The sequence below is a fragment of the Ovis aries genome, chromosome 20 (genome assembly GCF_016772045.2).
Source record: "Ovis aries strain OAR_USU_Benz2616 breed Rambouillet chromosome 20, ARS-UI_Ramb_v3.0, whole genome shotgun sequence".
NCBI classification, from domain to species: Eukaryota; Metazoa; Chordata; class Mammalia; order Artiodactyla; family Bovidae; genus Ovis; species Ovis aries.
This window is the reverse complement of record NC_056073.1, coordinates 46,208,125-46,235,832: the sequence shown is the minus strand read 5'-3', so window position 1 is coordinate 46,235,832 and position 27,708 is coordinate 46,208,125. Positions and strand designations below refer to the sequence as shown.

The 27,708-nt window shown below is 41.2% G+C and overlaps 1 long non-coding RNA gene across 1 annotated transcript in view; it reads left to right on the top strand.

Annotated features, from left to right (window-relative positions):
- The first annotated feature begins 12,230 nt into the window (after positions 1 to 12,230).
- The window catches only part of LOC132658314 (uncharacterized), a 56,730-nt gene continuing 41,252 nt past the window's right edge, over positions 12,231 to 27,708 (top strand). Inside the window, exons 1-2 of the long non-coding RNA XR_009597752.1 lie at positions 12,231 to 12,452; positions 12,740 to 15,874. This is a non-coding gene — a long non-coding RNA (uncharacterized LOC132658314). The remainder of the gene's footprint in view (positions 12,453 to 12,739; positions 15,875 to 27,708) is intronic.

Genomic DNA, 27,708 nt, shown 5'->3' with positions numbered 1-27,708 from the left:
TATCCCATATTAGACAGGTAGTTTTGATGTAATTAGAAGAAATTCCAATAGGGAAAGAGGGAGGCAGAAGATGAGGCCAGAGGGAAGCGATTTCAGATCCTAGACGGACTCAACTTGCCATTGTTGCTTCTGAAGATGCAGGAAGGGTTCAGGAATCAATCCATGGGGGACCTTGGAAAAGTGGACAAGGCTTCTTCCCTAGAGCCTTCAAAAAGGATTGACAGCCCTACAGCAACTAGATTTTTTAGTCCACTAAAACTGATGCCAGATTTTGACCTCCAGTACTCTAAGATAATAAATATGCATTGTTTTAAGGCATTGACTGCTGGGAGCCAGCGTGAGGAACTTTGCCCATGGCAAAGGTCATGAGGAAGGAGGCTGGGCATATGCAAAGGCGGGATCAAGCCTCAGGAAACCCCCTGTTCCCGAGCATCTGCCCCCAAAACCAGAATCTGTTTTATGCTCTCACCTACACCTCTGACTTTACGGGGGGCTCTCCCCATCACCATTTCTCTCAGAGAAGGAGTAAACTTGCAGCTCCAGTTAATAAAAGTTCCTGGGCATGACAAGAGTGTTTCAACTTACGGACTCCTCTGAAGGTTATCTAGCCCACCTGTATAGGTTCGTCCGGCCACATGTGATTGTTTACAGCCTCCCAACCTGAGAAGCACGAGATGTTTTAGACTTACTAAAGGCAAATTCTTTTGGGAAGTTAGAAATTATTAGTATAGTGGGTTGGTTAGGAATTATATTGGTGAAGGGTTTTTCATTTGTTGTGCCAATAATTGCTGCTAATTCCCTCCTCTGGGTGGGACAAGGATGTCTCAGGTCAAACCTCTCTGCTGACAGAGTAGCTTGTGTGACAGGATTATCCATACTCCTGCCACTACACACATGATTGTTTACTACCTCTCAACCGTAAAGAGCACAAAGAGTTTGGAGTATTTTGAGAGTCTTGATTAGCATAGGGCTTTTCTCATTGTTGAGTCAATGATTGCCACCAGGCCTCCATATCTTTAGGCACCTGGGAATATATTAATCAATGTATTTGGAATATAGAAAAGGAAATATAGTAGTTTTTAAAGTTAGCAATACTAGACTTTTTGAGTTAATGAATTTTCTCTTTTGTAATAGATCACTGTACTTTGTTATAAATCACTGTGTCCTTGCAATGTAAAAATGGAACTTTATCACTATCTTAAGACTAAATAGATCTTAAGGGGAACATTGGTGAAAGGATTTTCATTTGTTGGGCTGATGTTTGCTGCTAAATCTCCATATTCCCTGCCCTTATAATGAATATAACTAGCATATAGGAGAAATAAGTATTAACCTTTAAGCATATAGGAGAAATAAGTATTAACCTTTAAGATTAATCATGTTAACCTTGGGTTAAATAAATTCCTTTCTTGATTGTAACTCACTACACCCTCACCCTATAGGAATGCAACTTTATTTGGAGGGTGGTGCCTGGTTTAAGAAAAAACACCCTGGGAAAAAATTAAGTTTTTTGGTCATCAGAAAGAAAGTGTCGTAAAATGTCAGCAGGCCTCATGGCCAGAAGATGAATGTAAAACCCCTAAGATCTTTTTTATGTAAAGGACCTGATTTTGATAAAGGTCAGGACTGCTGACCCCACGTGACTCTGTATTCATCCCTACGTGTAACAAAAGGTGTATCAGCAAATCCAAAAATAAAGAAATGGGATCAGTTTCCAGAAAGACTGATTCCCCCATGTCATTCTTTCTTGCTCCCCGTTTTTCTGGCTGAATTCCCATCTGGTTCCTGGGTACCCACCAAGCCTACTAATTTTGCCTGGGTTTCTAAGATCAGACTAGGGGGCCTCAGTGCCTCCTCTCCTTTGGGAGAACGGGAAGACGCCTGCGGCCTACATAGGCGTTGATTGGTATTCCATGTAAACCAAGTTATTCAGCCTCTTTTTCTCTACTAATTTTCTAATCCCTCTCTATCTGTAATTAAATAAGTTATTTCCAAGGATGCCGACTCCATCCCTACCTTCGAATCACCCTGGATCCACTGGGGCTGGACCCCGGCAATTGACTTTATGGTAATTTATTACCGCCACAGTACAAAACTAATATGGGGACATCTCAGCCCCATGTGGTGCTTTGAAAAGCCTGGAATGGTATTATTTAAAGCACCTTTTTAGTATTACTAATTTTTTCTTATTATTATTCTACATGTTAATATGGGATATCCTATGTTATTGTTTGACATTTCTTAAAGATAAAGATGAATTCACGACTAGGGCAACAAATGTCATCGCCTGCTAGAAAATTATGTAGTTATGTATATATCATGTATAGTATAGTGTTACTTGCTCAGTTGTGTCTGACTCTTTGTGACCCCATGGACTGTAGCCTGCCAGGCTCTTCTGTCTATGGGATTCTCCAGGCTAGAATATTGGAGTGGGCTGCCATCCACTTCTCCAGAGGATCTTCCCAACCCAGGGATCAAACCTGGGTCTCCTGAATTGCAGGCAGATTATTTATTATCTGAGCTATAGAGAAGCCACATATACTTATCAGAGTACACATATATACAAATTCAGCCAACATAGACAGTATCTGTGTAGCTCATAGACATATCAGTTATTTTCATTGATTGTCCTATAATAAATATTAACTAAAATTTAGATCCCTAATTGAATTGTGAAATATTTTCAAAAGGTTTATTCGATGGTGCTATTTGTATGTGCTAAGTCAATTCAGTTGTGTCTGGCTGTTTATAACTGTATGGACTGTAGCCAGCCAGGCTTTTCTCTCCATGGGATTCTCTAGGCAAGAATACTGGAATGGGTTGCATTTTCCTCCTCCAGGGGGTCTTCCTGACCCAGGGATCAAACCCAATCTGTTGTGTCTCGTGCACTGGCAGGTAGATTCTTTACCACTTGTACCACTTGGTATACCTATAGTGCTATCAGCTCAGTTCAGCTCAGTCGTGTCTGACTCTTTGCGACCCCATGGACTGCAGGACACCAGGCTTCCCTGTCTATCACCAACTCCCAGAGCTTATTCAAACTCATGTCCATTAAGTTGGTAAGGCCATCCAACCATCTCATCCTCTGTCTTCCCCTTCTCTTCCCTCCTTTAATCTTTCCCAGCATCAGGGTCTTTACCAATGAGTCAGTTCTTTGCATCAGTTGGCCAAAGTATTGGAGTTTCAGCTTCAGCATCAGTCCTTTCAATAAATATTTGGGACTGACTTCCTTTAAGATGGACTGGTTGGATCTCCCTGAAGACCAAGGGACTCTCAAGCATCTTTTCCAACACCACAGTTCAAAAGCATCAATTCTTTGGTGCTCAGCTTTCTTTATAGTCTAACTCTCACATCCATACATGACTACTGGAAAAACCATAGCCTTGACTAGATGGGCCTTTGTCGGCAAAGTAATGTCTCTGCTTTTTAATATGCTGTCTAGATCGGTCATAACTTTCCTTGCAAGGAGTAAGCGTTTTTTAATTTCATGGCTGCAGTGATTTTGGAGCCCCCCAAAAATAAAGTCTGACACTGTTTCCTCATCTATTTGCCATGAAGTGATGGGACCAGATGCCATGATCTTAGTTTCTTGAATGTTGAGTTTTAAGCCAACTTTTTCACTTTCCTATGTTACTCTCATCAAGAGGCTCTTTAGTTCTTCACTTTCTGCCATAAGGGTGGTGTCATCTGCATATCTGAGGTTATTGATATTTCTCCCAGCAATCTTGATTCCAGCTTGTGCTTCTTCCAGCCCAGCATTTCTCATGATGTACTCTGCATATAAGTTAAATAAACAGGGTGACAATATACAGCCTTGACGTACTCCTTTCCCAATTTGGAACCAGTCTGTTGCTCCATGTCCAGTTCTAACTGTTGCTTCTTGACCTGCATACAGATTTCTCAGGAGACAGATCAGGTGGTCTAGTATTCCCATCTCTGTAAGAATTTTCCATAGTTTGTTGTGATCCACACAGACAAAGGCCTTGGCATAGTCAATAATGCAAAAGTAGATGTTTTTCTGGAACTCTCTTGCTTTTTCCATGATCCAGCGGATGTTGGCAATTTGATCTCTGGTTCCTCTGCCTTTAGGTCTTCCCTCATAGCTCAGTTGGTAAAGAATCCGCCTGTAATGCAGGAGACTCTGGTTTGATTCCTGGGCCTGGAAGATCCGCTGGAGAAGGGATAGGCTACCAACTCCAGTATTCTTGGGCTTCCCTGTGGCTCAGCTGGTAAAGAATCTGCCTGGAATGCTGGAGACCTGGGTTTGATCCCTGGGTTGGGACGATCCCCTGGAGAAGGGAAAGGCTACCACTCCTGTATTCTGGCCTGGGTTGCAAAAGACTTGGACACAACTGAGCGACCATCACTGTTACTTTCACTTTCCTCTGCTTTTTCTATATCCAGCTTGAACACCTGGAAGTTCATGGTTCACGTTCTGTTGAAGCCTGGCTTGCAGAATTTTGAGCATTACTTTTCTAGTGTGTGAGATGAGTGCAATTGTGCAGTAGTTTGAACATTCTTTGGCATTGCCTTTGTTTGGGATTAGAATGAAAACTGACTTTTTCCAGTCCTGTGGCCACTGCTGAGTTTTCCAAATTTGCTGGCATATTGAATGCAGCACTTTCACAGCATCATCTTTCAGGATTTGAAATAGCTCCACTGGAATTCCATCACCTCCACTAGCTTTGTTCATAGTGATGCTTCCTAAGGCTCACTTAATTTCACATTCCAGGATGTCTGGCTCTAGGTGAATGATCACACCATCATAGCTATCTGTGTCATAAAGATCTTTTTTATATAGTTCTTCTGTGTATTCTTGCCACCTCTTATTAAAATCTTCTGCTTCTGTTAGGTCCATACCATTTCTGTCCTTTATTTTGCCAGCTTTGCATGAAATGTTCCCTTGGTATCTCTAATTTTCTTGAAGAGAGCTCTAGTCTTTCCCATTCTTTGTTTTCTGCTATTTCTTTGCATTGATCACTGAGGAAGGCTTTCTTATCTTTCCTTGCTATTCTTTGGAACTCTGCATTCAGATGCTTATATCTTTCCTTTTCTCCTTTGCCTTTAGCTTCTCTTCTTTTTTCAGACCTCTTCAGACAACCATTTTGCCTTTCTTTTTCTTGGGGATGATCTTGATCCTTGCCTCTTGTATAATGTCATGAACCTCTGTCCATAGTTCTTCAGGCACTCTATCAGAGCTAATCCCTTGAATCTATTTGTCACTTCCACTGTATAATCATAAGGAATTTCATTTAGGTCATACCTGAATGGTCTAGTGGTTTCCCCTACTTTCTTCAATTTGAGTCTGAATTTGGCAATAAGGAGTTCATGATCTGAGCCACAGTCAGCTCATGGTCTTGTTTTTGTGGACTGTATAGAGCTTCTCCATCTTTGGTTGCAAAGAATATAATCAATCTGATTTCAGTATTGACCATCTGGTGATATACATGTGTAGAGTCTTCTCTTGTGTCGTTGGAAGAGGGTGTTTGCTATGACCAGTGCATTCTCTTGGTAAAGCTGTTAGCCTTTGACTTGCTTCATTTTGTACTCCAAGGCCAAATTTGCCTGTTACTCCAGGTATCTCTCGACTTTCTACTTTTGCATTCCAGAGTGCTATAGCTGCATTAAAAAAAAAAAAACAACTTTATTTGTGTAGAAACTTAAGAAAACAGTGAATTTGCACAATCCTTTACAACAGTTTATCAAACTTTGTACAAGTTGTTTGTTGTCTACGCTAAAGCCTTTGACTGTGTGGATCATAACAAACTGTGGGAAACTCTTAAAGAGATGGGAATTCCAGACTGTCTTACCTGTCTCCTGAGAAATCTGTATGCGGGTCAAGAAACAATAGTTCGAACCTTATACGGATGGAACAACTGACTGGTTCAAAACTGAGCAAAGAATACGACAAGGCTGTTTATTATCACCCTGTTTATTTAGCATCATGAGAAATCCAGGCTGGATGAATTGCAAGCTGGAATCAAAATTACTGCGATAAATATCAAGAACATCAGATATTCAGATGATACTAGTCTAACAGCAGAAAGCGAAGAGGAACTAAAGAGCCTCTTGATGATGGTGAAAGAGGAGAGTGAAAGAGCCAGCTTAAAGCTTAATATTAAAAAAAAAAAAAAACTAAGAATAGGGCATCCAGTGCCATCACTTCATGGTAAATGGAAGGGGAAAAAGTGGGAACAGTGACAGATGTTCTTTTCTTGAGCTCCAAAATCACTGTAGATGGTGACACAGCCATGAAATTAAAAACCAAACAAACAAAAAAAGAAAAAAAAAAAACCACTTGCTCTTTGAAAGAAAAGCTATGATAAATCTAGACAGTGTCTTAAAAAGCAAAGACATCACTTTGCCAACAAAGGTTCATGTGGTCAAGCCTGTAGTCTTTCCATTAGTCATGTATGGATATGAGAGTTGAACTGTGAAGAATGAAGAGCACTGAAGAATTGGTGCTTTAGAACTGTGGTGTTGGAGAAGACTCTCGAGGGTCCCCTGGACAGAAAGGAGATCAAATCAGTCCATCCTAAAGGAAATCAACCCTGACTACTCATTGGAAGGACTGATGCTGCAGCTGAAGCTCCAATACTTTGGCTACCTGATGAGAAGAGCTGACTCACTGGAAAAGATCCTGATGTTGGGAAAGATTGAAGGCAGTAGGAGAAGAGGGTGGCAGAGGATGAGATGGTTGGATGGCATCATTGATTCAATAGACATAAACCTGATCAAAGTCCGGGGGAGGGTGAGGGACAGGGAGGCCTGGCCTGCTGCAGTCCCTGGGATCATGAAGAGTCGGACACGACTTGGTGTCCGAACACACACATACAGAAGTTATTGGGATATATCATATGAGTACTATTTTTAGCTAACATTACCTGTGCAAAATACCCAACTTACTTTCAAGGAAAGCTTATTAAAATGTTATTTAATATGTAATTCAATTAAGAAATAACTGATGACTTTAATCAGGAATGCAGCAGAAATCTCAGTTGTCTTTGGAAGGTCTGAAATACATACTTCCAAATCTAAAGGTAAGAAATGGCCCAAGACCTGGCTGGAGATGACAATAAGTGACTTGTCTCTCTGCTGCCCTGGGTAAATGTGGGTAACAGAGTTGGAGAAAAAACCCCTTATTATTATTTATTAATGTGAAAAAGATCTGCCTCAAATGGATGTATTACTGATGTCATGAATCATGAGTGAAGAAGAAAGCCATGTGGAATTCGTGAGCAATATGTCCCATAGTTTACTCATTAAAATAATTATATATACTTGAAATGTTTTTAACTTTCTTTGAAAAGCTATTATTAAACCATTTATGTCTAGGTACGCTTATATGTATATATATATATATATATATCTTCATTTATATAGGGAATTATGAAGTTAAAGGAGGACATAAAAGTAAATATTCAAACAACTTTCAATTTTGTCTTGACCCAGTAGTACTGAGGCTCTGAAAACAGCCTGATACGCTGAACAAAATAATAGATAAAAACGGGAACCAGTGCAATCAAACAGATAATAGAATTTAAATCCCTTTAAGATTTTATCCTTAAAATTAAATATGGAAAATCTGAGAATTCATATGAGAAGGAACAGACTCCGTTCACTATTGAAGGCCTTTATTAAACGGAAATTTCCTTGCATTCGGTGGTGTTCCCTTTCCCTGCTCCCACTTTTTTTTTTTTTTCAATCAAGCCTAAGGAAACCTGTAGTGAAGTTCCTTAATAACAAAGTATAATGGGGCCTCCTACACCACTGTATGCAGAGGGCTGTCTATTCTATTTTTAAAAGTCTCCCGGGAAAGAGCTTCTACCACTTCTTGTGAAGCTCTGACTTAGTACCTGGCAATCTTCCCCTCCCAGGGTCCCCAGGCTGGTCTTCCTCCCTTGCTTAAGAATTTATTATAGATCAAATTATTTTAGGGTACTGAATATATTGTTATATTTAAACGATACTTTCCCCCAAAGGGGCTCAATTAAAAGAGTGGAGGATGTCTGTGCAGTGGAGCTCTTGTCTTCAAAGATGTGTTCAATTAATACAAGTGGGGGAGATTCAGAGGATAAACATAAACCAAAGTCTTTTAGATAACTCCTTTAGAAGTTTGCAGTGTGACTTCTCGCTCCTTCCGATTCTTAGCGGAGTTCAGCTCTACGCTATTGAAGACACGGCTCCATTCAAGGAGCAGCGCAATGCACTGCACGGTGCAGGTTTTAAAAGGTGTCACGTACAAAGAGTAATGAAGACCATCTTCTTCGCTTCTGCTCCTCCTGAAATTCAGCTACTGTATTTTTCAAATTAATTTTTCTGGGAGTATATTTGCTTTACAATGCTGTGTGAGTTTCTGCTGGAGAGCAAAGTGGATCAGCTATGCCTGGACATTCACCCCTCTCTTGTGGACCTCCTGTTCATTCAGGTCATCGCAGTCCACTAAGTACAGTTCTCTGTGCTACACAGCATGCTCCCGTGAGTTGTCGGTTTTACACGTGGTAGCAGTCGTGTATATGTGTCCATCCCTATCTCCCGGTGCCTCTCACTTCCCCTCTCCCCCTTGGTGTCTGTGCGTTCATTCTCTACATCTGTGTCTCTCTCTGTTTCCCCTTTGCAAATAGAATCATCTATACCATTTTTCTAGATTCCACGTATATGTGTTAAAATGCGATTTTTTTTTCTCTGTCTGATTTACTGTGTGACACTCTCTAGGTCCATCCACATCTCTACAGATGACCCAATTTTGTTCCTTTTTGTTTAAAAATAGAGCTACCATATGACCCAGTGATCCTATCACTACTGGGCTTATACCCAGAGAAAACCATACTCAAAAGATACAGTTTTACTGTCAAAGTGATTTTAAAATCATGATACCGACTATTAGAAACTAGTACACAGATAATTTTTTCCATTCTCCCTTTCATTTGCATGTACAGCTGACATCAAAAAGTGCTGGTTGAAGCTCCAGGAAGAGTTGCAGGGTCTCTGAGTGGCTGGCTGTTCCTTCTCATCCTTGTCTGCCCCACGAGGCCAAGGGAAAGTCAGGAGGTGGCTTTCCCTTTTGTTTTCTAGATGCATTTTAGGGATCAAAAGTGTGTGTAGAAAAAGGAAAAAGTGGCCTGAGAATGTGGCCCATTGTACTAAGATACACACACTTTACTGGGAAGTTCATATCACAGCAAAGAATGGTCAAAGAGTTTCTCATCATTTTTGTTTGTTTTTTGTATTACTCAGCTATTGTTCATCTTGGATCGAGGACATCATTTTTATGTCTCATTTTCTTGGTCTTTAAGAGAGGATAATAACACTTAATCTCAGAAAATATTTTAAAAATACTGTGAATTCTTAATAAAATGTGTCATATTAATGCAAAAACTTCTCTCCGTCACGATGCACTTTGTTCAATAATATTTTATCTTTTTCTCTACCGTAACAATCTCTCCAGCTTCCTAACAGCTTATAATGGAGGAGCGACAAGAGAAGGGCTAGAAGGGGAATCGGTTTTATGATTTGCTCTCCTGTCCTGTATAATTTGCTTATATGTTAAGTGTGTGTGCCTGTGTGTGTATATGTAGTAAGGGTTATATTTCTTAAACTGCTTCAAATAATAACGTCTCAACTCTTAGTGGATTGTTGACCGAACAATAGCAAAAGAGATTATCTTATTTTTTCCCATTAGAAAGCAATTACAAATGTTTGTCTAATTTCAGTAATTTTGAAATAAGGAAATCATTTTACTTATCATACCTCGTTTTGTTAACCTGATATTGTAGCTCCGTTAAAAAATACTTTCTTCATTATAGCTGTATCCCATCCAAAAAACAATACGTGTAGATAAAACAAGTGTCATCTGTGTTTCATACATGTGTGTAGAACGTGTGTCATCTGTGTTATCAATCGAAATAATTTTTTAAAGCCTGGTTTTCTGGTATTAACTGTGTCTTTTGATCTAAAAGAAATATTAAGAAATAGTTTGGAATATGGATTCGGTACAAGATCTTTGAAACTGCTTTAAGAAAAATAAATCATTAAGGAATTCATGGGAAAGATCTACTGCTCATATCCCTTTGATGTGAGCAGGAGTCAGTCTGCTATTGCTGATACCACTTGAAAGCTCATTGAGGGAAATGGTGTAAACACTTCATTTCTTAACAGAAAACTGATATTAAATGTTGGGGTTAGAAAACCGAGTCAACATTTTTTAAAACTGCTCTAGCTTTAATTCACAATTACAAGCTTATTCCAAACTCTGCATAATAAAACCACATTTTAGACCAACAGCTGTTAGCTACTTTTTTTTTCTGGTAGCCTTGGGGTATGAATATTTTAATATTCATTTTCTATGTGCAGATAAACTAAATACTTCCTACTGGAAGTCTAATCAAATTAATCACAAAAACCTTAGTTGCTGTTCTTTCTTCCATGCAACTCATTTTTTAAAAAACTGCTCACATTTTCCATAAACCTGAAAGTGATTTTTATAAAACGTAACAAGAGTGTGGAGAGATCCATGAACATACAGGATCTCAGAAAAGATGAAAGCCCTAGCGTTTCAGTGACCGCCCTTTCATTCTCTTGTATCTTGTGCAGTCAGTTTAAGCCTCCATATTTTGCTAATGGCAATGTTTTACTAGCTATTTTTTGTGTTGGAAGGCTGTGATTTCCACTTCTTGCAATGGTATTAGGTACTCATATGCAAATGATGTGGCCTAAAGGTAGATTTCCTCCCCCAAATCTTCCAGCATAATCTCACAGACACCACCATGAGGCCACATGAAACTTGTGGCAACTCTTGCTTTTGGGTGGCAGTGAATAAACAGAACACTGAAAGTTCTGCCATTCAGGAACACCTGCAAGTGGGGCAGCAGATAAAAGTGGGGTGGAAGATCTTCACACAAAGTTGTTGCTGTTGCTTCGTCACCAGGTCATGTCCAGCTCTTTGTGACCCCATGGACTGTAGCCTGCCAGGCTCCTCTCTCCATGGGATTTTCCAGGCAAGCATACTGGATGGTTGTCATTCATTTCCTTCTCCAAGGAGCCTTCCTGACCCAGGGATCAAACTTGTGTCTCTTGCTTGGCAGGCCAGTTCTTTACCAGTGACTCTCCTGGGAAGCCCCTCAAACAAAATAGAAACAGGTGAGTGTACAGCTAAGGTGGGTGGATGTCCGTACTGGGGATGGTCAAGATAGATTCTTCATATGTTTATAAATTCCATAGCAGGATATTCTTCCCTGTTCTGCATTTGAGCAGAATACTTCTACTTGCATAATATAGTAAGCAATATTTTTTTGAGTGGAAAACATAATCTATACCATTAGCAGGTCAAGACCAAATATCTCATTAATTTTGAACCATGACTGATTAAACATATTTTGAGGCCTGAGTGTGGTAATGGAAAAATAATGATAGGAAAAAAAACGAGCCACATAAAATGCTCTATGTAGTGTTTTGCTAGTTACAAGGCCCAGTGTCTTCTGTGAAAGCTTATTTGGCCTCGATGAGCACACATGGGATGATGTGATCTTTGCTTCTGACTTTATGTTTTCTTGGGATAACAGAAAACAAACACTCAGGCCCTGGGTATTTGAGAAACAGATGCTTTTTTTTTTTTTTTTTTTTTTAAGTGGAGTCACTTGATCAGTCTTAATGGAGAGAGGAGATAGAAACTTCTAATCCTTTCCAGGGCCCATGACAGCTAAAATTTTCATGCTCATCTCTTTGTGCATTTCCCCACCTGCTTTGTATTCTTTCTCCCCTGTTTTTGTGACTTAAGAAGTATCTGATTGAAACTGGGGAAATTCCCTTTATCTTAGGCCTTATTTTCCTTTTCATTTCTTCCTTTGTTTTCCTGCCTTAACAGATACGTGTTTCTGCTCTTTGCAATAGAGTCCTAGATTTTTCAGAGATCCTTCCATGATACTGCCTGGTTCCTTCCATTCCTTATCTTTCAAGATCCCTCACATGCCTTTGTACTGACTTTCTGAGTCATCACTGCCGCCCCGTAGGGCTCCCCACATTTGATTTTTGTATTCCTGAGGAAATTCCTAACATTCTCTGAGCAATTAACTGCTCTGCTTTGGTATTTTGCATGCCTTACTCATTGAACTGTCTCGACACTTTAAGAGTTGTCTGCTATTATTATTTCTGTGCTAGAGTGGAGGAGAATGAAGCTTATGGGGATCGCGTAACTGGTCCAAAGATAAGTAGCGGTTGAGCGGTGTAGCTGGGAGTCAGACTTGGGTCTAGTTAGACCTCATGCTTACAGTCGCTCAGCTCCTCATCCTCCCCATCCTTCTCCTGGCATTCCTGCTGACCCATGTAAAGTACGCGTCGCAAACCCGTAATTGTCACATGTGCAGCACCCCGCTTTCGCTGCACACACACTGTCACACTACGGAATTGCATGTCATCGCCACATCTCTGAAGTCTCCGGAGTTGGTGGGCTCCTCGTAAGCACGCCTGCGTCACCTGTATTTCTCCTCCTCTTTTCCTCCATGCGACCCACTTCTTGGTACCTCTCAACCTCCTAACTCCCCTTCTGTTCTGCCCCGTCTTCTCACTTCCTCAACTGCGTCATCTTCTACCACCTGAATGCTCTGGACCTCTCCCTTTCGTGGTTCCTACCCATCAGTCTAGATACCTAACGTCTTTTAATTTTAAATAAGCCTTCAATTCAATCCCCAATTGACAATCGCTCCTGAAATGACTTTATTCACACCTCTCTTTACATTCCTAGGGGAAAAAAGAAAAGATTTCCAGAAGAGGATCTAGCTTTAAGTCTATTCCTAAGAAGACACAAAAGCTTGGTGGCTCAGATGGTAAAGAGTCCACCTGGAATGCAGGAGACCCAGGTTGATCTCCGGGTCGGGAAGATCCCCTGGAGGAGGGCATGGCAACCCACTCCAGTATTCTTGCCTAGAAAGTTCCACGGACAGAGGAGCCTGGCGGGCTACAGTCCTTGCGGTTGCAAAGAGTTGGACATGACTGAGAATGCAAACACTTTCACACTTAAGAAAATGCAGCCTTGATGCTTGCAGGTACCCTGTGGCACTTGCTACTTCTTGGAAGTTCTTCTGTTTCTTCCCCGTGATTCCTTATTGCTTTTACCTGAGACTTTGTTCTAAACCCTCTTACTTTCTGCTTTCTCACAGTCAGCCCTGATCTTAGCGGAGGTCCCCGTTAGCTTCCTGTTCCTTGACTTCTCTGTAGAATTTTGTAGAATTTGTTGCTTGTAAGTCTTCACTAAAACTCATTCTTTTCTTGGTTTCCATAACGACATCATTAACATTTGCTCCTCACAACTGTGGCGACTCCTTTTTGTCTTATTATTTTTAAAGTCCAGTCCTAGGGGTTCTAGTTTTCTATTTCTATAATAGTGCTCTCATAGTTCAGCACTAAACTCTGTGATTTTTCACTATAAAATCATGATTTCCTTCCCTGACTCTCTTGAGTCACGTGTGACATGTTTCTGCTTGGGTTTCAAACCACCATCTCTTGCAGGTCTAGAGCAGAAATCCTTCAAAAGTTGTATTTTGTTCAATGATTTCTTTCCAGAATGTAGCAGTTGCCTTCTACTTGGTAGGCACTCAAATATTTTCGTGTGACGGTACTGTATTAAGACCTGATATTATTTTTGAGCAGCTACTACAGTGTCCTATAAACCATAGGACAAGCCTTTTTGATAAATCATTTTGTTTAATATCTCAACAGTCCCTGAAGACAGGCTCTGGACAAACACTGATGATTGCTTCACCCAACTTTCATCCACAATTTCTTTCTCACTAGTCACGTTCCAGCCAGGGTTGGCCCAGCAGTACAGGTTTGGATAAAAATATAAGTGAAAGTTTAAAGGGTGAGTCTTTCAGAGAAGCTTTGTCTTTCCCTCTGTAAGAAGACACGCTGAGCTCATGCCTCTTCACCCTTGACCTTCCTCTTGCCTCCTGCCAAGATATGGGTGTGATACCTGGAAGACGTTGTAGCCACGAGGCCATGAGCAGGAGAACAGAAGGCACAACTCAGGACCTGAAGGAGAAAGACAGAAAACATCAGGTCCCTGATACGAATAGCGTCTCGTTGCTCTTCCTCGATCCTACGTCTTCACTCAGTGCTCCCATCCCTCTCCAGGCAGCTATGCCTAGTCCTTGCCTTTTGCTCACGTGACTGCTCCCGAATCTCATAACTGGATTTCTGCTTTCATTTCTTATCTAATTGACTTCAGGCTCTCCCCCACACCAGTTCATTCTGGTTATTGCTGCCAGGCTAAAACTGACTTGAAGAGTTCTGCAAGAATGTTAAGAATACACGTGGAGGTGTTAGCTAATGCTAAGGTGGTAATCATATCATAGTATGAGAGTGCAACAAATCAACACACACTGTATAACATAAAACTTACACAGTGTCGCTTGTCAATTATATCTCAATAAAAAATTACGTGTAATAAGATGTTATGTAAATGCCACCAGCAATCACAGAAAAGGGATACTTCTTTAAATCAATATAGAACTTCTATGTAAATGAATATAGAACTTGTGTGTTTGATTTATTTATTACTTATGCCATTTAATCTTTGTAAGATATGCAAAGTATCTTTGTTATCATCAAAGATGATGACTGAATTAGAAACATCATCCAGGTCCCCTGACTCAGAATTTGGTGCTTTTAAAACCACACTACTCTTCTCACGCTGTTTTGTAATTTATTCTTCTGCTCAGAAGCCTACTCGAGTTATTAACATCATGTTATATGAAGTACACCTTAAATAAATTCCTGCATAATCTTTCTTCATTCTGCGTATGTAACTTTCTCCCTTGCCTCTCCACCAGAACCCTTCCACTTTAGTCAGACCAGTCTAAATATAGTCTCTCAAACCTGTTTAAGTGGTTTCTCTGCTTGATATTAATCTTTTAACCCTGGTTCAAATTTCACTTCATCCATATAGCTTTTTTTTTTAACCTACCTAATTTGGGTTGCTCTATTTTTATGTTTTGTAAAACTTCTTAGCAATTGACCTTATACTCCCTTGTATTACTTTCTAATATAGTGTAAGCTCATCTCTTCATTTACGTTATACATTTGAGAATGGGCTCTGCAAGCACTCACGGCACCCTGATATAGTTCTAAAGCCATTGTGCAGCCTCTACACAAACAGAAATACTCATCACGCACGGCCTTTCTTGATTTCTCCTCTTTTCCTTCATCTTCTTTCTTTCCCTTCTTTTTTTCCTTTCCTTCCCCTTCTCACCTTCTTTCTGTCTTCCATTGTTCTAGTTGCTGAATGTTGAATGAATTAGGAACATCGCACTTTTCATTCTAATTGCCACCCATCGAGCCGCCTGATGGGCTTCCCAAGTGGCTCAGCAGTCAAGAATCTGCCTGCCAATGCAGGAGACGCAAGGGACCTGGGTTTGATTCCTTGGTAGGGAAGATCTGCTGGAGCAGAAAATGGCAACCCACTCCTATATTCTTGCCTGGGGAATCCCATGGACAGAGGAGCCTGGGGGGCTACAGTCCATGGGGTCACAAAGAGTTGGACATGAATGACTGAGCACGCTGGCATACAACCTGCCTGATAAATCATCAGCTTCATCAGCCGAGTTCAGCCCTCTGTGATCCTGATCCTGTATTTTGTTCGTATTGCTCCGTTATTCAAATCCCTTGCCCCAGATTTTCCTAAAGACTTTCATATTGAAAAACAGCATTAAAGAAATGTATACAGCAAGTCCCTCCTGCTACTGTTAGGTGTTTATACCCCCAAGATCTGGCTATTGCAGTTAAATATTTGAAACTCCAGTGTCAACGGCAGAGAAGCAGGAGCAGTCACAGAAAGCTGTCATAATGAGGCATACCAGGCCTACAGGTGCTCCATTTTACAGTGAGTGAATTTCTAAAAGGATTTGAGCTTCAGAAAATTAAATTGAGTTATCACATGTTGCTGTACGTTGGTTCAAGGCAATCATGTTTTGAGTTCCAGCTCTGCCTCCAGTGGTTTCTGTGACTTGGGAGACTATCTTTTACTTTTTATCAGACATTGAGCGTTGACCACGTATAAGGTGATATGTAAGATGAGCTGGTCCAGGCAAAACCGTTCTCTAAAGGCAGACAGTGAGAGTGTCACAAAACAGTGTGATTCAGGTAATGATCATTGTAAGCATGAGGGGCAAAAGTTAGAATCACACAATGGACTTACTTAAATATTTTCTACTCTGGCTAACCACGGCCAGATCCCATGTTGGAAGCAAAATAGTTCCCTTCTATGCTGGCAACTTTATCGTCACATGAAGTCTGGTTCTTGTCTGTTTCTTTATTATCATGATGGTCCCCATTTTTCTTTTCTGTAAAAAAGGGTTTATTTGCCTTATGTCCTCAGTTAGGTATATATTTATATATATTTTTTTTAATCAAGGCTTTGCATTCTCCAAGTGTGGAGAGAGCCACTTCTGGTTTTTGTATTTTTCTGTTTGGTCCACATGGTGATTAAACTCACCATATCTTTGCTTGAAATCTAGAACTTCTGGAGTTTCATGAAACCCTTGCAGTTTCACAAGAAATTCTCAAACCTATTTATATGTGCATTACGCTGAATAGCATCCAGCATTTTCGTTCTTTGCTAAAAAAAGTTTGTAAGTGTCTCCATTCTCAATCCCAGGGCAGTCTGGAGTTGTGTCTGTCATCCGCACATCGCTGGAGTTCTGAAGTTGTGTAGGCAACCATACTGACTGCTTGTGAGCAGTCTTGACACCTAGAAGCACGGTGCTTTCCAGACCCTGGGTTTGTCTGTAAGTCATTGACTGAGGGTGAAGAGCCTGCTTGTCTTCACCCAGTGGGGCTTTGCCTTTGGGGCTCTAGCCTCAGGCAAAGGCGTCATCATGGCATTGCTCTCAGAAATACTGATTTCAAGATGTCTAGCAAGTATACAGTGGCGATTTTGGTTAGGCAGCTGGAAATACGAGATTAGTAAGTAGAAAGAGAGAGATGAACTGATACTCTAAAATTGGGAGTCCTCATTATCAAAACCATGGGACTCAGTGAAATCAATGAGATGCTAAGCAGTAATAAACAGGAAGAGGAGTCTGAAGCCCTCTTCCAAAGGACATCTTCTAAAAGACCTTATCTGAAGGACCCTGTGAATGTTCGTCATCCAGGGATGAGGGAATGATGAGGGTCCAGCAAAGAGCCTTAGCAGGAACCCCCAAAAGAGCTTGCTTCTCTCTCTCCTTTTCTCTCTGCCTCTGTCTCCTTTATTTAGCTTCAGTAACAGAAGACAGCCCTGACCCTGGTTTGTGAGGAAGTCTCATATGTTTTTGTTTATCGTTGTGACCCTGATCCTCTGTGCTGACTTCCTCCTCTTCTGTGGGGTGGCCAGTGGCAGAATTATTACCCTGACCTGAGATTTTTTCCACCCTATCATGTACTCTTTCTGCAGAATCTCTCATCTGGCACAGAATGGCAACCTGGGGGCTTTGAGTCCACGCACGCTTCCTAACTCTGGCCCCTACACGTCCATTCACTCTGCATGTGTTCACTTCCAAGGCTCTCCATCTCCAGGGTATTTCAGTGGCTACTGTAACTTTAGAGATCAATGCATTTTCCATTCATGCCTAGAATGACCCCCTTCTAGACTCTACGAAAACTTTTAAAACCACAGCAGCAGCCAAATCTCCACTGGTGTTGGATCTAGTTATTTGCTGGTGGAATAATACAAAAACCTTCAAATAGCCCAACCTTCTCTTCCCCTAGAAAGAATTAATTTCTCAAGATACTATCAATAGATTTCTGTGATGTGTTGGTTAAAACTGATTTCTAGTTAATAGTGTTTCCAGCAGCAGCAGCAGCAGCAGCAGCAGGGAGTCTGTAACACCTTCTCAGCTTAACACTCACACTGCACTGTGAGTGTTAGGCTCTCAACTGGCTCATCCAGCTGTGCGGGACAGCTTCTCCATTTCTTTCCACTCTTCATAAAATTCTCACAGCCCTTGGTGCATTGGTTCCCCTTCTTGTATACTGCAGATCTAAGAGACAGGTGAACTTGGCATCTCACACGCTACAGAGAACTTTTTAAATCTTGCAAAGCTGAGCTATTTCTACAATTACACATTATCACATTCAAAAGAAACACTAATCTGGCATTGCAGCCCTTTTTCTCCCCCTTGATGTTAATGCATTTGTTCTTTATGTCTCTATTTCTATTTTACAAATAAAAGCTTCTATACCATTTAGATTCTGCATATATGCATTAATATACGATATATTTCGGCCAAAGAAAAGACAAACGTTCTTGATAAGGGGATTGTCTACAATCAGTAGACTGCAGCCTGTGACTGAGGTATCTAGATAATTGCGGCCAACTTTGAACTCCCTTATTATTGCAAAGTTGAAAGAAATGGCTTTACTTCAACCAGTAGGGTCTTCTGCCAAATTTGACTTGTATGTTTCTAAATCACTTACATATTTTAAAGGATTAAAATTAAAGATGAGATTAAAAATTTTCCTCTTGGCTTCAAAGGCAGAACCAAAATCTCCACACAGCCTAACTGACAACCCACCTCCTTTGCAGTTTAGAAAGAAGGGGGGGGGGGGAAGATTTGCCCACAGTATTTCTTAGGTTCTTAACCTCTTCTTTCCCAGCCGGCATTGTTCTGGAGTCAGTGTTAAGAGTGTTGACATACATTGTGATGTTTTCCTTGGCTTTTTGTAAGCCTGAAGTGGCATTTAGGAAATCGATACAGAATAGGTGTCCATTTCTGAACTTGGCTCTGACTCCAATCCTTAGGAGGGAGCTTAATTTGACATGTTGTGACAGAATTAGTGCTGTTGCCATAACAGTAACTTTCCCCTAATAAATTTTTTCTCTCTGGAGATTTCAACACTTCAAAAGATGAGACAGCATGCCTTCTGCAAACCAGAGGATGATAAGATTTCATGTAGGCCACGGAGCCAGTGATTACTTCTGAAGCCCAACATGTAATTATGGAGACAGGACGAGTGAACTTTCAACATGCTTGCTGGTGGCAGAACAAAATACGGGGAGAAATGTCAAGTCGGGGTTGAGGTTCAAAGTTAGGAGCTGGTTTCCAGCTCTGCAGCTGCAGTAATTACACAATTCTGTACATTAGAACCATTTATCTCCTGCCAACTGTGGTAATTAATTTCGTCTTCAGTCAGTGAAGGGAGGATTGATCTTCTCTTTATGAAAAAGTTTCTCACGCAAATGTTTTCCAGGGTTGAAATGTCGAATGCCTGTTCGCCTGTTTTACAGGTACTTACTGGAATCTCAGTTCACTGTTCTCTAAATCCATAACTAGTGCAAGTCAGAACCAAGGTTTATTGATGAAGTCCATTTTCCTCCTTAGGGATCAAAACTTTTCAAAGTATACGCCAATGAGGGCTCTTAAGATATCTCTAAGCCTATTTGCATGTAATGTAAGAAGAGAGACCTATGCAGATAAATACCTGTTAATTTGCATAAACAAGAAATACAATCTTTTGCAGGATTACATATTCTTTTGAAAAATTTCATATGAACTTATAGTCCATATGCTTAACAAAGCTCTTGAACTCAAATACACCCCTGTGACCTTATGGAGTGAAATTAGAATTAAAAATAGGCTTGTCACTGGGCAGCTTTATCTCCATTTCCAGAAAACTTGAGTCATACTTTCAAACATTCTGTGTCCAAAAGTCCTTTACTTGGTTTAATATGAGAACCTATGTAATTTCTCACCAAAGTGTGGAGCTATTGTTATTATTATTATTGAGAGAGGGAGAAGCAGTTTTAAAGAATATGAGGACTTGTGTATGACTGAATTATAATCCATATTTTGTTTTTTAGAGAAAATCACTGTGAACTAAAGATAGTATATAATTTTCATTTGATTTATTTCTTGAGTCTTCAAAGTCTTTGAACTGCGCCCATAAAAGATCATCACAGTGAAGCAAAACCAAAAATCACCAGCGATTTTTTTTCTCAAGAAATTAGATGAGTTAAGCAATATTGGTATTAAGCAAGATGTGATTGGGCTTGAGGATAAAAGGGGAATTTGGCAGTCCTGGGGATGAGAGGATAGTAATGAGAAGGTAAAATTAAACCACAACTTTACTTTTTTTTTCCCCATAAAAGTTAAAATTTGAGTTTATCTCATTGTATCCTTCCATCTGGGAAGCCCTGGTGGCATAGCATTAAAGAATTTGCCTGCTAAGCAGGAGATGCAGGTTTGATCCCTGGGTCAGGAAGACACCCTGGAGAAGGAAACAGCTTACCCTCTCCAATATTCTGGTCTGGAGAGTCCCATGGACATAGGAGCCTGGCAGGTTACAGTCCATGGGGTTGCAAAGAGTTGGACATGACTCAGTGACTAAACAGCAACAACAACAAGCCTTCTATCTAGTTTAGTACTAAAATTTTAGACCTGGGAACCGCCGTAAAGATGACGATACTGGTGCTGTATTTTTTCAGCTTTCATATGAATATGCATCTCTTGGAGATCTTGTTATGATGGATTCTAATTCAGGAGGTCTGAGCTGAGTCCTGACAGTGAGTGTCTCTAATTTCCTCCCTCCAGCTGCTCTTTAAGCACCAAGGTTCTAGTTTACCCTCGACTCCATCTCTTCACAGATGAACACAGTAGGGTCTAGAGATTCTGGGTTTTCCAAGACCCCGCAGCTACATGGTGACAAAGCAGTGAGGGAAACAGATCATATCCCCAGCCCAGTAGTTCCTACACAGAACCAGAGGTTTCCGGTCCTTTTCTGGTGGCAGAAAGCCATGAAAATCACGATGCTCTTTGCGGAATACCTTTAAACACTCACGTATTCAATGAACATTACACGACTGGGTGCTACATCAGATGGCATCTTAAAATAGATTCTAGCAATAGAATTTAATATCAGCAGTGAACAGGTTGGTGAGCTCAAGAGGAAATTCTGATTTTGTGCATCCTAAAGGTTACATCATTTGAGGAGCTTTATTTATTTTTTAAAATGTTTATTTAAGTATTTTTGATGTGGACCATTTAAAAGTCTTTATGGATTTGTTACAGTGTTGCTTCCGTTTTTCTGATTTCGTTTTGTGGCCATGAGGCATGTGGGGTCTTGGCTTCCTAACCAGGGATGGAACTCACACCCCTGGCTTTGGAAGGTAAAGTTTTAACCATTGGACTGCAAGGCAAGTCCCAGGAAGTTTTCGTTCTTTCTTTTTTTTAAAAGGTATTCAAAATTACAAACACATCTTATTAGGAAAGTTCATGCTTATGTGGAATGGGAAAAGAAATCCCAGGAAGTAACTGAGTCACTGGAGATTCCTGCCTCTGTCTTTTGACAACACTTCAGGCAAGTCACGATGAGTATTTGTAAAGAATGGCTCTTGTCTGCAGCTTAGCATTCACGCACAGTACTTACAAGAACGTGCATCAGTGAGTGGACCTGAAGCTTCATCTTCATCAGCTTCACTATAAAGCTGCCTCTGGCCTGAGACAGAGTTTGAGAAGCAGTGTGGTCTCCTTAGACCAGGCTCCATACTACCGGTGCCCCGGGTGAGTTCTCAGGGGTGACTGTGACCCATTCTGGGCTTCCCTAGTGGCTCAGACCGTGAAGAATCTGCCTGCAGTGTGGGAGACTGGGGGTTCGATTCCTGGGTCAAGAAGATCTCCTGGAGAGGGAAACAGCTACTCTTCTCCAGTATTCTGGCCTGGAGAATTCCATGGACAGAGGAGCCTGGCGGGCTACAGACCATGGGGTCACAAAGAGCTGGACAAGATTGAGTGACTTTCACTTTCAAGACCCATTCCATAACCCTTCGTGGAGCACAGAATCAGTGTGGTATCCTCCATAGACTAGACCCCTTGAGATTTTTATCTAGAAAATCAGCTGTTAGAAGAATAAAGTGTATTGTGTTAGTGCTCACTCAGCTTCCCCAGGGGCTCAGCAGGGAAAAAATCTGCTTGTAATGCAGGAGGCACAGGAGACTCAGGGTCGGTCCCTGGGTTTGGAAGATCCCCTGGAGGAGGAAATAGCAAGCCACTCCAGTCTTCTTGCCTGGAGAATCCCATGGCAGAGGAGCCTGGTGGGGTCACAAAGAGTCAGACACGACTGAGTACTTGCATAGTATACGGTGTGAGTGTTCACTTAGCTCCACTACATACTTCGAAGGTGTGAAAAGAAGCCAACACAAAAACCAGGAAGGCAAGACAAAGTAAAAAAGCTCTGAGCAAATGTTCCAACTTTAGAGGTTTCTCCCACCTGAACTCCAACATTTTCTCTGTATTTTTTTTAATCATCACCGGGACCATCCCAGTTATGACCCAGATTTTGCTTCTCTTCTGATGTTCAACACTTTTGGTCAGCAGGATATGTATAAAACTTTTCCAGACTGTAGAATGGAACCGTGAAACGTATAACTAAAATGACCTGAAAGCAATATGTGTGTGTGACAATGCTCTCAAATGGTCTTAGATATTGGTAACTGAATTTTAAACTACTTTACAGTTACTTTTAAAAATACACAGAATCCTGTTTTGGAAGATATTTGCTGTATTTTATTTTCATATACTAGAGAATCCCCCTTGTACTGCAGTTTAGCATAGTTTCAGCACAACAAATATGATTAAGCTAAAATTATCAGAGAGCATACTGGATGTTTAAAACCTCCAGAGAAGAAAAAGTTAAGAACATTGCACATTTTGGGGGTGTTGAATGTTATATGATGATTCATAAGAACACAGTTTAAGTTATTCTTCTTGCCTGGTTGTATTTGTTTAACTGGGACGTGTATTTGTATCAGATTCACTGTTGTGCCAGCTCTGGTAGATGTTACGTCCCACGTATCTAAAATGGGTTTACAGATCAGGATGATTTATTTAAGCTAGACAAATACTCACATTAATTTATACTATGGAAGTCAGCTTTGATTTTCTTTTTGTGGCCAACATGGGGAAAAAAATCTGGTGAAATTATTTGGTCTTAAGAGTTTGCTTTATGAGTGATTTTCTCTGGGAAAAGAAGGGGGGACCTTCTGCTAAATTGGGGATCTGGGTAACCAAGCATCTCTAGGAGGAACAAAGGAAAAGAACAGAGGGGCTAATTGTTTAATTAGTAAATGTCTGCTTGGTTAATGACATATTAATGAGTTTTTAAGCCTGTCATATCATTTACCATAAAAGACCCACGCGCCTATCCCTGGATGTACTGTATAATTAAGTAATGTGGCCCAGAGGAGTTAATCATTTAAAACCCTGTCATCTTTCTCTAGTTTGCAGATAGAAAAGCCCGCACAGAAGGCACCTGCCAGGTAGAGTCAGGGTGGCACATAATTCTGAACTAAATTGTCTCTCTGCTATGGTTGCACAGTCAGATGTCTGCCCAGAAGCAGAATTTTTTCTCCCCCTTTTGATAATCTAGAGAGCTGCTAAGACACCGCTGTTTGCTTGCTGGCGTTCAGTTATTTGCTCTGAGAATGTGAGTTTGTATAATAGAATGGGGGCCATTTGAGTGGCTTTCGAGTATTTAAAAGAGTAGACAGGCTCAGCGGATTCTCTCATTCTAGAATGGTGGTAGCCAGTATGGTCGCCACTTGCCACAGGGAGCTATTTAAATTTAAGTTAATGAAAATTAAGTAAGATCAGACGTTCATGTTCTAAGTCTCATTAACCACGCACTAAGTGCTCAGTAGCCACGTGTGTGGCTAGTGGCCCCTGTCCAGGCGGCACAGATGCAGAGCATTTCCGCCCATCACCGAGTGCTCCCTTGGACTGTGTGATCGTGGAATAGAAGCGGCAGAAGCCCTCAAGACCAGTGGCTGAAGAGACAATGCCCTCTTCAAACTCGGGCTGCTCAGCCCCGTCCTACATAACTAGCTCACCTTCTTTCTCATGGGGCAGGATCCATGCCCGAACATTGGCAGCCACTGGTTTAGATCAGAAAGTGAAAACTTACCCGACTGTAGAGTACCTGATTTGGGGGCTATAAATCATGCTCCTATTGGTATATCATAGAGCTTAGTACTGCAATAGCATGATGGAACCTTCCAGCTCCGCCCCTTGTTCTAACCTGCTTTCCCAGGACCCTCTACATCTGCTCCCATCAGACCAGCAGGACAGAATTCAAGTCCGAAGCAGTGGTTCCATACCTCCTACATCTCACAACGTGATTTTCCCTGGAATTAAATTTTGCATCTGGAAACCTTGGAATGTCTTAATTTTCTTGGACCTTCTATGTAAATGAATTGTCCAAATGGGCTATTTTAAATAATTTAAATACCATTCCCTTTTCCTAAGACTGTGCTTTACAGTCTGATTTTCATCAATATCTCCTTGGATCAGCCCTCTTTCCTCTCCTTGACGCCTATAATTCTAAATATATTGGCTCTTTGGGGGTCACTGCAAATTGTGGAGGTAAGCAGGGGATACCCTGTACTGCTGGGGGTGCACTCCAGTGTATTCTTAGGGTCAAAATGCTTTAGACCCTCCCCCTAATCTGCTGAGAAAAGCAAGAAAACTCTGCTTCCCATGATTCCTGCTGTAGTCCACATCCCTGCATTAAATGTCTTTTGCTGAGAGCTATGTAATGTTCATACTACCACCAGTGACCACCCCGTCAGGCCTGACAGCTGTGCTTCAAATAATTTAGGCTTGGAGCACCATTCAGCCCCCAGGTTCCAACAGATCACAGAAGCTTCTCACTGCTAGTGGTCTGACACTTCCTTTGTGTCATTTGTAGTGGAAGGACATTAGTCAAATCAAAAGCATAGTTCTAAAAGTCAGAGGATACAGCTTGAACAGAGTACATCCATCCTTCTGGCTTGGAGAAATCTCGCAGGAAATATTGTTTGAACACCAAAAAACGTTGCTATGAAATTCACACTCTCTTTTCTCCTCTGTGTGCACCCGTACTTTCTACATCCATCCTCTTCTTGAGGTGGTTGTTGTTTAGTTGCTAAGTTGTGTCCGACTCTTTTGTGACTCCATGGACTGTAGCCCGCCAGGCTCCTCCATCCATGGAATTCTCCAGGCAAGAATACTGGAGTGAGTGGCCTTCTCCAGGGGATCTTCCAGAGCCAGGGATTGAATCAGGGTCTCTCCTGCATTGAAGGTGGATTCTTTACCAGCTGAGCTACCAAGGAAGCCCTTCTTGAAGTTACCCTTGACCAATTACTTTGTTTGCACGTAAGTTGAGAACAGATGAAATGTGTGTTACGTGCCACTTCTGGTAGAAGCTCTGACACTAGTGTTCAGCTTACCTTCCTATTCCCTTTGCTATTGCAGCTGGCCGCTTTCCGCGTGGCAGAGGATGATGCTGTGGAAGCCAAGTTCAGAGCTGATAGAATTATACATTTGCATTTGCACCCACTGAATTTTGTCATTGTTGGTAATGTACCATAGCCTAACCTATCCTGACTCTTACAGTTCCGTATATTCAAGATGATTGAAATATAGTAGAAGAGATTAGACAGATTACTATCCAAAGCAATATGAGAATAACACCATATACACGGTTCAAAATAAACTTTATCTGAATGCTGAAAAAGAGAAACTGCTTCTGACCAAGGTGATTGGGAAAGACATAATCAAAGATGAATAAGATGAGCAGTCATTTGAATATGATAAGATCTCAGTAGACAAATGATGGTGGAAGGCATTCAAGAAAGATGAAATGGAAATGGAGTTGGAGAGCCCAGGGGATGTTTCAAAAATGGGCTAGCATTTGGGCCCTTTAAAGCAGGTCACTGCACAGAATCGAGCAGGCTCTCAACGCTGAATTATACACTGCAGCCTTGAGTGGAAAGGCCAGTGATGGAAAAGACCAGATAAGTAGGCCAAGGTGCAGGAGAAGATGCTGGGATGTCAAAGAAGTTTGACCTGTGTTCTGTGCAGTGAGAGTGATCAGTGTTTTATCAGATCAAGATTGCAGGAGATGGTTCTAGCATGATCTTCAAAATGAACAAGAAAAGAAAAGAAATTTCTAGACCTTTGTTCCCCCTTTGCTCTGGCTAAGTGACTCACTGCAACAGTTGGAGAGTGAGATGTTAAGGGCCTGAAACAAGACTCAGGAGATGGGAATCTGAAAATGAACAGTCAGGACTTCCCTGCTGGCCCAGTGGCTAAGATGCCACCTTCCAATGCAAGGGCACAGGTTTGATCCCTGGTCTGGGTGGTAAGAGGGGAAAAAGAGCAGACACTAGGGAAATGAGTACCGTGTGGTCATCAGCATAGAGGCCCTGCCACTGATTATCTTAGGCAAATTCCAATTAATCACACTGAGACTTAGAGTCCTTAAATGCAAAGCAGAGATAACACCAGTACCCCTTTCCTAGACTACTACAGGGGAGTAAATAAGAAAAAAATTCATTCATTTCAGGGCTGTTCAGCCCATATATGCAGACTTCCTGTAACTGGAAGTCACTTTTATTTAAAATAATGTCATTTTGGTTCCTTTCAAAAAGTATTATATTTTTTTTCTATTAAGCATTCAGTTTGCTTTTTTTTCTATGTGATACTTCTTTAGAAGAGGAAAAAAAAAGTCCTCAAAAAGTTGAGCTGTCAAAATAAAAATGAAAAAAATAAAAAGCATTTTTGTCTTATTTCAGTATCACTCTTCCATTAGACCAGCAACCCCGAGTAAGCATGACCAGCAAGGCAGTCTTCTGCGCGGTGGGTAATTCTTTTTAAGGCCAGGAGGGAGAGCCATAGTGAAGAATACTGAATAGGAAGGCAAACAAGACTAGGTCAGCACCCAGTCTCCCTTGGGGGGGATTCACAGAACTGCTTTTGTGTAAATAAGCAAAACTTTTGCAAAAGTTTGGTTTGTTTCTTTCTGAATTCAAAGTTGTTTTCTTTCCTTTGACTAATATTTTAGAAGGGAGAGAAAGTATTTTTTTAAAAAAGTGAATGCCACTTTAAAGATAAAGCATAAAAGTTGGTTTTCAACAGCTAGAGAAAGTCAGCAAAAATATCAAAGCCTACTTTAGGTGGGCACACCGAAAATCTGTGGGTTCCAGGAACATCCACGTGGTTCTTCTCTGCCAGGAACCATGCTGAGCATTTCATCACTTCATCACAGTCAGGAGGTTGCTCTTCCATTTTTCAAATGAGGCAAGAGCAACTCAAGAAATTAACAAACTGAAATAAAGATGTGGTTGTATCCATTCATTAAACATGGGTTTATGAGCCCTCATTTTATGCCAGACACTGTTTGCAGCACTAGGTTATAACCTCCAGCAGGACTTGGATCCTAAGTTCCAGCAGCCCCGAGTTTAGTAGGGAAAAACGAATACATAAGGAAATAGTGTGATGAGGGCTTTACACGCCAGGCTCCTTGGGTGAGGAGACCTCAGGGTGGAGTCCTGCTGGGTGACTGCGGGTTGGCATCTGCTAAGGCGAGACGGCAGGACATCAGCAGAATGCTCTGTAGGTCAAAGGGGCTCCAGCACAACATGAGTGCCTGGGCGGGACTGAGGCCTTGGCCGTGGGCTTCCTTGCCACCTTATGGTAGCTGGGCTTTTTCTTGCTGGCTTTATCAGAATCTGGCTAATCCATCACCATCTCGCTCAAGGCACTATCGTTCCTTCCCAGGATTGCTGTCATTGTCTCTTGCTTGGTTTGCTTGGTGTCCCTGTTTCTGCCATTGCACCCCTAGTCAGGTCTCCATTGTCAGGATATCCTGTTAAAATTTAAGTCAGATCACGTCACGCGGCTTAACACTTTCAATGTTTTCCAC